Source organism: Marmota marmota, unplaced genomic scaffold (assembly GCF_001458135.2).
Source record: "Marmota marmota marmota unplaced genomic scaffold, marMar, whole genome shotgun sequence".
Taxonomy (NCBI): domain Eukaryota; kingdom Metazoa; phylum Chordata; class Mammalia; order Rodentia; family Sciuridae; genus Marmota; species Marmota marmota.
In genome coordinates this window covers 8,054,059-8,065,934 of record NW_025999853.1, presented here as the reverse complement: position 1 = coordinate 8,065,934, position 11,876 = coordinate 8,054,059, and the positions used below count along the sequence as shown (strand labels likewise).

The 11,876-nt window shown below is 44.7% G+C and overlaps 1 protein-coding gene across 2 annotated transcripts in view; it reads right to left on the bottom strand.

Moving 5' to 3' along the window:
* Window positions 1-9,673, bottom strand: part of Glt8d2 (glycosyltransferase 8 domain containing 2) — a 30,210-nt gene extending 20,537 nt beyond the window's left edge. The window contains exons 1-2 of one of the 2 annotated variants that reach the window (XM_048802915.1): window positions 9,310-9,611; window positions 4,749-4,825 (exon numbers count right to left, since the gene is read on the bottom strand). The gene's annotated coding sequence lies outside the window, so the exon portion shown is untranslated. Of the gene's footprint in view, window positions 1-4,748; window positions 4,826-9,309 lie in introns of both variants that reach the window. The other variant, XM_015482832.2, reaches the window with a different exon arrangement.
* Window positions 9,674-11,876: the final 2,203 nt, after the last annotated feature.

Here is an 11,876-nt window from a genome sequence, read left to right as displayed (position 1 = left end):
GGTAGAGAGAGAGGAGGGGAGGGGAGGGGAGAGGTGGGGAGGGGGGAGGGTGGAGGATGGGAAAGGCAGCGGAGCACAACAGACACTAGGATGGCAATATGTAAATCAATGGATGTGTAACTGATGTGATTCTGCAATCTGTGTATGGGGTGAAGGTGGGAGTTCATAACCCACTTGAATCAAAGTGTCGAATATGATATGTCAAGAAATTTGTAATGTTTTGAACAACCCACAATAAAAAATTAAAAAATAAATAAATAAATATAAGATATAAAATTTAATGGGAGAAGATGTTTGCAAACCATATGTCCAATAAGAAATTAAGATTGCAAAATATACAAGGAACTCATGTAACTCCATAGCAAAAAGAGCCAAATAACCGGATTTTTTTTTTCTTTGTACCAGGGATTGAACCCAAGGGCGCTTAAACACTGAGCCACATCCACAGCCACTTTTATTCTTTATTTTGAGACAGGGTCTCATAGGTTGCTTACAATCTCACTAAATTGCTGAGTCTGGCCTTGAACTTGTGATCCTCCTGCCTCAGCATCCAGAGCTGAGATTACAAGTGTGTGCTACTGCACCTGATAAATAACCTGATTTTAATAATGGGCAAAGGTCCTGAAACTTTTCAAAAGAAGACATATGAATGACCAATAGGTATATATGAAAAGATGCTCAACATCACGAATCACCAGAGACACACAAATCAAAACCACGAGATACCACTTCACACCTGATAGAATGACTTATCAAAAATCAATGGCTGGGAATGTAGCTCAGTGGTAGAGCAGTTGCCTGTTATATGCAAGGCCCTGGGTTCAATCTCCAGCATCACAAAGAAGGAAAAAAAAATCAAAAAGTTAAAAAGGGAGCATGTAGAGAAAAGGGAACACTTGGTATAATGATTTTAGAAAACAGTATGGAAGTTTCTCAAAAAATTAAAACTAGAACTACCACATGTTACATAGCAATTCCACTTTCTTATGGTTTAGATATGAGTTGTCCCCCAAAAGCTCAGTGTGTGAAAAAAATGCAAGGAAGTGTAAAGGTATCTCCAGCAGCTCAGGAGGCTGAGGCAGGAGGATTGCAAGTTCAGAGCCAGCCTCAGCCTCTTAGTGAGGCCCTGTCTCAAAAAAATAAAAAGGGCTGGCGATGTGGCTCAGTGGTTAAGTGCCCTGGATTCCATCCCTGGTACAAAAAGAAAGGAGGGAAGGAAGAAAGGAGGAATAGATATGAAATGATTGCGTAATGGTTGGGTTAAGAAAGCCTCAACCTAAGCAGTGCATTAATCCCCTGAAGGCACGTAGGGTGTGGCTGGAGGAGGTGAGGAACCAGGGTTATTTTCTCCGAAGAGTTAGAGATTTTGCTGAGAGAATGTAAATATGAAGTTAATTGATGAAAATGCTGACAGGGATTAAGTGCCCAGCCCAGAAGAGGAAGGAAATTAGGTGATTCCTTTCACCTATTTATTCATACATTCAGTCAACAGGTATTTATTGAGACTCTACTAATACACCAGGCCCACAGATTCAGAGGCCAGTCCCTAGGGAGTCCACACTTGGGTGAAGGACCCAGGATGACAGCAGCATATGCTGAGGTGACCTGGCAGTGTGAGCCCAGGGCATTCGCTGAGGAGAGGGTGGGGGTGGGGGGTCAGGAAGGCTTCTGGTCTCTCCTGAACTGATCCAAACCACTCCATTCAGGCCTGTACTTCCTCGTGAGAAGGCTGGCCCCTTGAGAGCAGGGACTGCATCTGAATCATTTCAGCATTTCTCATTCTTGGTAGGTGCCCATCCTCTTTCCCTTGCCCATTTCCACAAGAGGCAGAAAAACCTAAATACAGACTTCACTCACCTCCTTTGCAGCTAGGAGTAGCCACATTATGTAGATCCTCAGATGAACTAAAGTAAAAATCTGCCGGGACACTGGGGATGCTTTTGCTTTCTGGATGAAGGGGCAATTCCTCCTTCTTCCTGCCTTGCCTGGGCCCACAAATGCTGGAGCTAGGCAGCCATCTTGTAACTATGAGGGAGAGGGCAAGAGCTGCAGAGAGCAGCCAGCCCTGACATCAAACGGAGAATCAATGCCTTCCATACTCACATCCTCCAGATATATGAGAAGAATAAACCCATGCATTTTTAAGCTGCTGTGAATTTGTGTTTTTTGGTACTTGTGAAGTCAGAATTAGGCAGTCAGTATAGATAGGTAAATCGAGTCAGGTTGGATCAAGGAGGCCAATTTTGAGTGAGTCCCACAAGTTGGAGACTGTCCCCTGAAGGACTGAAATGTTAATTCTTTCAGAGCCCTTCCTCCACCCTTATCAAGAACCTGCCCCTGCTCCAACCTGTGGCTAAGGTACCTTGTCCCAGGAATTGCCTTCCCTACATGGAGCTATTAGGTTGTTAATTAATGTGTCTTGGGCTGCTCCATCCTGCCCTTCCCCCTTCAGCCCACCTGTTGGCCACCTGTTGGCCACCCCACTGTGCAGCATTCCCAGGGGAAGAGGCCAGGAGAACAAAGGAAGCCTAGGACTTAGAAAAAGGGCAGAACACCCCCACTTCTTGGGATACCAGGATGACAGCTATGGCCCCTTCTCCCTCCCAGAAGAAGTCTGTCACCCATTTTTAAATAAGCCCTGCTTTATATGCTTGCCTCACCGTGCTTCTCTAATGTTCAAACTTAAACATGTGAAGAAGCAGAACTCGTCACCGATAACCAACGGTATCAGTGACAGAGGAGCCAAGTTCAGAAGAGACAGAACACTGACAGGGAGTCAGGCATGGATAGCTAGAGGGAATGATGGGGGGGCATTTTGTTTTGGGGACCAGGAACTTTATACTAAGCCAAATCCCTAGCCCTTTTTATAAGTTTTGCTTTGATAAGGTCTTGGGAAGTTGCTGAGGTTGGCCTTGAACTTGTGATCCTTTTGCCTCAGCCTCCTGAGCCGCTGGGATCACAAGTAGGTGCCACCACACCCCGTGTTTCCTCTGCCTTTCTTTCTTTCTTTTTTTTTTAGGGTTTGTATTTTTTTAAAAATTTTTATTATTAGTTGTTCAAAACATTACAAAGCTCTTGACATATCATGTTTCATACATTTGATTCAAGTGGGTTATGAACTCCCATTTTTACCCCGTATACAGATTGCCTTTCTGAAGCTCACTCTCAGTCTCTTTTGCCATCTGTCTCCTTTGCTCCTACCTCCTGAGCCTCAGAACACCTCAGCATACAGGCCTTTACTGAGAACTCTCTTCTGAGGAAATCTCCTCCTGTTTCACAGCTTTAAATACCATTTCTAAGCCAACAACTCCCACATTTCTGTCCCCATGTGGATTCCAGACTCCTAAGTCTTACCGGTCACTTAGCATATCCACTTGAAGGCGTCCATGTGTCCCAATCTGAGCTTATGAGGCCTCCCCCAACCAGGCACCTTAACCAGCTCTCCCAAACCAGTTAACGGAACTAATTGTTCCAGCAAAAAATAAACTTGGTGCTATCCTTGACCCCACTTGCTTCCCTACCCCACATGTGGACTGGTAATAAATGCTGTCTGTTCTTCCTGCAGAATATATCCACCATTTTCACCACCTTCAGGTCCTGACCCTGGCTGACCACCATCCTTGGACTCTTTGACTGTCTTATGCCATGGCTGTTTCCCTCCAGTTGATTTCATAAACAAAAAACACAGTCAGCCTGTGAAACTATGAGTCAGAGCCTCTGTTCCAAACCCTCTGAGGCCTGCCTGTCTGTCTCGGGGTCAGAGCTGAGTCCCTCAATGTCCTCCCACGAGATCTCCATGATCACTGGCTTCCTTGCCAGACAGACTTCACCTCAGCCTTTCTACGAGCCATTCCCTACATCTGGAATGTTCTCCTGGGATATTCAAGTGGCTTGATATATATCCACACACACACACACATATCAACTCCTCGGCAATTATTGCCATCTGCCATTCTGCCTCTTTGTTATGGTTTATGGTTCGCCCTCCAAATGATACCTTATAAGCTCCCCGAGGCAGGAAATTTGTTTTTGTTTTTATTGACAAATTGCTAACATCTAGACAGGTGCCTGGCAGTATCGGTCCTCAAAAATATTTATGGACTAGAGAGAGGAAGGTACAGCCGACTCCTTTAGGTCAAGAACTGAGAACCGTGTATGTTCACCAGGGAAATGACCCCCCCACACACAGAAGCCACTCAGGTGCTCCCTGGGGACCTTGCGACTTCCCTCCTGATCCCACCGCCAGCTCCGCCTCTGAGGGCTGTTTGAATCCACCTTCTTGCCCCCTTGTCTTCTGCTCCCACTTACTGACTGCACAGGAGCAATACTGACTCTACAGGAAGCTCCAGCCTGGCCTTCCCACCCAGAGGTCCTCCCCACCCTCCTCTTCCCCAAGTAATCAGTGGCGTAACTGTCTCAGTAGCTTTTTGTTGTTGTTGTTGTTGCTTGATAATTATATCAAAAAAATAATTATCAACTTTTTATTATTTTTATTTTTATTATTTTTATTTCAAACACACATTCAGCTTGACTTCTGGCTTGATTTTCCTTTTCTTAGTTTCATTTGAAACATTTTGAGTGTATTGAAAAGTTGAGATAAGCACCCACCACGTGCTCTGCAGCACATTCATCAATTGCTAATCTGTCGTATGTACTTGCAGTTGCAGACATCACAACACTTCACCCCTAAATACTTCAGCAGATCTCCCTTTAGAGTGAAATATCCTGTTGGGCACAGTGGCACCCACCTGTAATCCCAGCTTCTTGGGAGGCTGAGGCAGGAGGATCTCAAGTTCAAGGCCAATCTCAGCAATTTAGCAAGGCCCTAAGAAAATTAGTGAGAGACATTAGTCCTGTCTCTAAATAAAAATAAAAAGGGCTGGGGATGTGGCTCAGTGGTAAAGCATTTCTGGGTTCAGTCCCTGGTACCAAAAATAAATACATTCATTAATTAAAAATAAATCAAGGACATCCTAAAAAACAACAACAACAACAAAACACACACACATCTTCCTATATCATCACAATGCCATGATCTCACCTAAGAAAAGTAACATTGATAACATCAACCAATAAGTTGTCCATTCACCTTCCCTCATTATCCCAATATTGTTGTTCATTCTTTTTTTTTTTTTAAGTCGTAGATGGACAAATACCTTTATTTGTTGATTTATTTTTATGTGGTGCTGAGAATCGAACCCAGCGCCTCACATGTGCCAGGTAAGTGCTCTGCCACTGAGCCCCAGCCCTAGCCCCTGTTGTTCATTCTTGGTCAGCCCCACCCACTGCCTTTTTATTTGTCACTACATTATAGGTTTGGAGAATGCAAGCCACTTGTTTATAGAATTGGACTGAATGATTTACACCACAGCTGCGGGGAGCGGGCGAGGGGAAGGCCTGCGGGTACAGGCGTGCAGTTGTATAAGAGATAACTTCTAAGGTTCTACAGCACAGGAGGGTGACTGTGGTTGACAACAGGTAATTGTTTATTTCAGAATGGCAAATAGGATTTTGAATCTTCTCAACATCAAGAAATAGTAAATGTTTGAGGTGATGAATATACCAATTAGCATGATCTGTTCATTATACATAGTACACATGTACTGAAATATCACACCGTACCCCACTAATATGTACCATTATGTGACAATTCTTAAAATTAGCCTTAGGGCTGGGGTTGTGGCTCAGTGGTAGAGCGCTTGCCTAGCATGGGTGAGGCACTGGGTTCGATCCTCAGCACCACATAAAAATAAATACATAAAAATAAAGGCATTGTGTCCATCTACAACTAAAAAATAAAAATAAAATAAAAATTTGTCTTAAAAAGAACCCCCCCCCCACAACTCTGAGTGTCTTTTCTGCTTAAAGCCACTTGTTAGAACCCACTACCAAAAGGTTAAGGTCCAAGCTTCCCAGGACACCTGTGGGTCCCCATGCCATGCCTCTGTCACGCTGAGCTGCTTCAGGATTACTCTCTACCCTCCGCTGTCCCCAACCCAACACTGAGCCCATCTTGCCTCTGGACTGTGGTTCATGCAGACACTCTGCCTGGAATGTCCTTTCCTGCCTACTTCCCCAGTAAATTGTTGGTGATGCCTTAAAGACATTCAGGCTCCTCCTCCTCCTCAGGGAAGTCTCCATAAGTGGCCCCGGTGGCGCTCTGCTGATGTCCACTCTACCCTTGCAAGCTGCACCACATTTTGTAATCTTGTGGCGTGCCTGTCTCCTCTACCAGACCATGAGACGGTTGAGGACAGGGACTGTGGCTTACCCACTCGTCCTGTCCTGAGGCGGGAACTCAGTAACTACTTGTTGAATGAATGAGAAATAGGAGGGAGAAAGAAAAAGGAAGAAGCTCTTGTTGCTCTGCTCTTCAACCTCAGGGAGAGAGGGGTCAGCGCTTCCTTCACTAAGTAAGAACCAAGGAGGGGGACTGTAGATGCCCTGTCCCAGGAACACAAGCTCTAGATAGGGAGCCTGGAACTTGCACCTCTCTGAGTTCTCCCGGTTAAGGGCACTGCCATGTCCCAGTTTCCCTGTGATAATAACTGATCAACCCTGTGCACGCACAGGCCTATCTTCAGGACAGCCCGAGAGGAGGAGCAGGAAGTCAGCTCCCGACAGCCATGGAGAGGCATTCCTGAGGCAAGGCCCTGGACGTCAAAGAGGGGAGGAAAGAGGCAGAGGGAGGCCTGAGGGCCTGCCCCTGAGGAGAGGAGAAGAGCTTAGAGAACTTAGAGGCTGGTACGTTTAAATTTGGGTCCCTGAAGACCTTGTGTAGGGAGCTGTTTTTACCAGATGCCACAGAGTTGCCAGAGAGTTTGGGCCCATGGCCAAACCTGGAAAGAATGTCTGAGACCTGGCAGTGGCTAAGGGAATTAGCTCCGCCTTGGAAGAAGAGGCGAAATGGGAAGGATTCTTCAGAAAAACACTTCAAAAATCTGAACCTGTTAGTCTTATTTTACATGCCAACTCTGATCAGCTGGTAGAGGCTTTCAGGACTGGGAAACGAAGGAGAAACCTAGGCCACCACCAGATTTTATTTAACAGGGCCACAGATGATGATTAATCACATCTGTCATGGTTGCAGGTAGGGAGGAATGGGTAAGGACCTGGGAATCAAAAAGGAGGAGGGAAGACATGGGGTGGGGAGGCTAAGAGGTAGTGTTGAGTGACTTAAATATACCTACGTTCGGTGGTCATCTGACAAGGACACACCTTCCATGACGTGACCACCTCCCACTAGAGGTAAGAGCTCACAGAGGTGCAAGTTCCAGGCTCCCTATCTAGAGCTTGTGTTCCTGGGACAGGGCATCTACAGTCCCCCTCCTTGGTTCTTACTTCCTTACCTGCCTCTCAGGGACGCCACATCTCCCAGCCCTGACACATCAAGGACCAGGCCTCCAGCACATGAACTTCTAAAGGACAAACTACAGCCACACCACAGCACTAGGGAACAAAGAGTGAGGTGTCCCCTTGGGTGTTCTTGAGTGGTAAAGGAGGAAGTCCAAAAGGGACCAAAATGAAAACAAGGATGGCCAGAACAGGATATCCCAGAGTGTGCTCCGAGAAGTGTTCACTGACATTATGTGACAAAATGGCTCACTAGGAGCCACTGTGCTAAAATTCCTCAAACAGAGTTGTCCACTGTGGGAATTCTCAGGGCCTCTAAAGAGATTATATGCCTTGAGGTTTCTCAGAGGGTGACAGAGTTTGCAGGGCTACATATGCCGTGGGACCAGGTCTTCGGAACATTCTTTGGAAAATGCTGAAATAAAGGCAGCATTTAGAGAAGCACGTTCCTTGGGAGCTGGAAATGAAAACGATGAGGTTCAATGAACATGTCTTTCTCTCTGCAAGGAAAGAGGAGAAACCAAGACGAGGAAAAGACAGAGTGGGCAAGGAGAAAGAGGAGCTCGAAGGCAGGAAGGAGGAAAGCAGAGTCTCGGGGAGGCATGTGAAGATAGAGGCCGCCTGGATGACCAGCCTGCCAGAGTGTCACCAAATGCAGGGAGTGTGGTCACTTCTGTCATCACTGCTGTCATCGCCATCAGCAGAGAAGCTAACCCGTCCTGTATTATGTCTTTCATTGATATGATGGGGTTTTTTATTCCCATTTTACAGATGAATACAGCAAGTTAATTTGTCCAGAGTCAGGCTTATAAAGTTTACAAGGAGCAGCCCATGGACTCAATCCTGTGCCAGACCCAGAGCCGTGTCCTCACGACTACACAGCTCTACTGTTAGCTGTGTTTGAGGCGGAACTGGAATTTCATTACATAATACAAAAGGGGCATGGTACAGGAGGCAACACCAAAACACAGGCAAAGGAAAAGGCGAAACCAACCGACCAACCAAAGCCGTTGGATATTTGGCTGCCCAGAGCCAAACAGCTACAGGACCACCCATCTTCTCCACAGCACATCCAGCTGTTTTATATCGTTGTGTTCTCTTCCTCTCGTCTTACTGTTTACTATCCCTTCTTAACTTATGTCATGAACTATGTACCAGGCTCCCCTGGGCTTATCTAATGTATTACACTTGTTGATAGAGAGAGAATTTTATTTTTAATATTTATTTTAGTTTTCAGCGGACACAACATCTTTGTTTGTATGTGGTGCTGAGGATCGAACCCGGACCGCATGCATGCCAGGCGAGCACGCTACCGCTTGAGCCACATCCCCAGCCCTACACTTGTTGATAAAGCCAACATAGGACATTATCTGGATGTTAAGCACTTTCAACCTGAACACTCTGACTACCGCACCCACTACAAACTCACAGAGATTTCCACAGCTGCCAGTTCTCTTACTGAGTATGGGAGCCCTCAGAACAGTTTTCTAGCACAGATTCCAAAAACATGAATCACAACTCAATTAAGTCATTTGTGGCTCAGAAACATACCTGCATTAAATGCCAGCATTTGTCCGTGTCTTATTCAACTGCTAATCTCTACTGACAAATAGTTTTTGGGAAGAGAGGGGAAATAAAATCAGGTCTGCAAACACAGTCCAGGATATGAAAACCTTGCACATGGAGTATCTTGGATTTGTAGCAATGGCAAAAAAGAGAAAGGAAGGAAGGAAGGAAGGAAGGAAGGAAGGAAGGAAAGAAGAAAGGAAGAAAGAAAGTTTCCATTGGAATGCTACAAAGACAAGCTGGGGGACTCCTGAAGGCAAAGTTTGTGTGGACAGAGTGACTGACACCTCTGATTTACTTCTTTGAGTCTGTAGCAAAATAAAGGACTACTGCAGACCGGCCAGGTTAGAATGGAAAGACAGAATGCTGCTCCTAAATCTCTCTACTTACCTGGTTAATGGTGAGGGTAGGTGGGATTTTGTGCTCCTTGGTCCAGTCTCTAGTGCTGAGGGGCAGAGAATTCAAATCGAGGCTGGCTCAGGGCTGCAGCCCTTCACGCTGCTTCCGTTGCTTCTAAGATCTCATTGGAAATCTCAAAGGGCTAGAGAGCCCCAAGGCCTCTATTAAGTTTCCAAAAGAATATCCCTCCCCTACCCGCACCCCCCTTTGCTTGCGTTGACTTTGGGTGGCTCGGGTTTCTTCCTCTCCTGCGCCGAGCAGCTGGGAGCCCAGGCGTTGCAGGCAGAGTCAGGCAGCCACTGAAACACTTCCAGATGTGCTGGGCAGGGCGGGCCAGCTCGGATGGGCCAGAATTCCTCTCATAGCATCGTCCTGCAGTCCGCTTGCAAATCGTATCTAAAACACGGCTGTTCTAAAGGAAAAGAATCAAACCCAGAGAAGAGCAAATGCTCCGAGGGTGAATTTCAACCACACGTTAGATCTAACATAAACTCTGAAAGAGAAGGTAAAAATAAATTCATGCTGGTTTTGAGAGTCTTTGCAGCTTCTAGCTGCTCCTGAAATCTCCTGCTCATTGAAATGCTGTCGTCTGCAAATTAAAACCCAGACAGCAACTATGGTCTCAGTCTACCAAGGCATGATACTTCCGAAGTTTCAAGATGGAGTGTATCCTGCCTGAACCAGGAGAAGAATCACTCAGGGGGTTGGTATCAGGACAATCTATGTTGTTCTGTATTTCTGCCATTGATTCTCAGGAATCCAGGAAGTGGCACCAGCACACTTTGCCTGGAATCATAGAACTGATTCTGCAGTGATCCCTCTCCTCTCCCTAGTTTCTACAAGGAACTAAGGTTGCCCACTCTGTCGCCTCAAGAGTGGTACCCTCCTATAGAAACAGGATGCAAAGCCACACTGTAATTTTAAATGTTCTAGCAGATGCCTTAAGAGAAGTGCAAAGAAATAAAATTGATTTAAATGATATATTTTATTTTACACAAGATAAAATATCATTTCATCACACAATATAAAATATTATTAACAAGACATTTCACATTTTTTAACTGAGTCTTTGAAATCTGGCATGTGTTTTATTTTAATTTTCTATTCTCTCTCTCTCTCTCTCTCTCTCTCTCTCTCTCTCTCTCTTTATTTATTTTTTGTGGTGCTGGGGATTGAACCCAGGGCCTTGTGCATGTGAGATGAGCACTCTACCAACTGAGCTATATCCCCAGCTCAATTTTAGTTTGCTATTTTTTAAAAAAATATTTGTTAGTTGTTGATGTACCTTTATTTTTTATTTATTTATATGTGATGCCGAGGATGGAACCCAGTACCTCACATGTGTTAGGCAAGCGCTCTGCCACTGAGCCACAACCCCAGCCCTTAATTTTTTATTTTAAGACAGGGTCTTGCTAGGTTGATTAAGGCTTTGCTAAATCGCTGAGGGTAGCTTTGAACTTGCAATCTCCTGCCTGCAACTCCTGAGTCTCTAGAGTGTATTTTACACTTGCAGTAAATTTCAATTCAAATCCTAAATTTTTTTGGAAATACTTGATATGTATTTAGATTTCATAAAATTTACAGTTTAAAAAGTGGATTTACATGTTTGAGTTGTTTCAAATAAATTCGAAATTTTTCCCAACAACTGAAAGGAGTAATAGTTTTTCAATTCAAAATTAATCAAAATTTAGTAAAATTTAAAATTCAGTACTTCAGTTGCACCAATCACATATTAAGTACTTATTAGCCAATGTGGTCGGGGGCTACCAAATTGAATAATGCAGTTTCTAAGGGCTTAGTGGGATTTTCTCAGACTTAAACTAGGAGAGTGGGAGTATCTTAATAATCTTCTACTTGCACAGAATTTTGGACATTGCCAAAGCATTTTCACTTCTACTTCATTTTATTCTCATAACATTTCTTTTTAGTAAATTGAACTTTGCTCCGATTTTCAGATGAGTAAACTGAGGCTTTGAGCAAGTGAATGTCTAAGTGTCCAGAGCAAGTTAGTGATGAAACCGAGACTGGAATTCCTGTTCGGCACTTCTCGACTGTGTTCTTCTTGATGTATATTTCAAACACTAGGATTTTGGGTTAAGACAGTAGGGTTAGCTCCTGCAGCACCCTATTGCCATGTGGGCAGAATTATTCATCTCCCTAGCAGAATTTCCTTGCAAACTCCTACCCTGAAGCCCTCACACACTCAAGCAAGCGTGTCTTCTTTCTTTGGAGCAGGCTTAACCTTAGCTGTTACTCCTCTTTTGCTATTCCCAGAAAGTCATACCTTTTTTTTTTTTTGGAACCAACAATTGAACAGAACCCAGGCATGCTACCACTGAGCCACACCCCCAGCCCTTTTTATTTTTTATTTTGAGACAGCATCTTGCTAAGTTGCTTAGGACCTCACTAAGTTTCTGAGCCTGGCTTTGAACTCAAGATCTTCTTGCCTCAACCTCCTGAGCCACTGGGATTACAGATGTGCACTATCACACCCGGCAGTTGTACCACTTTAAACCACAATCATTCAATGTTTTAGCTAACAGAAACAGATGTAAGGG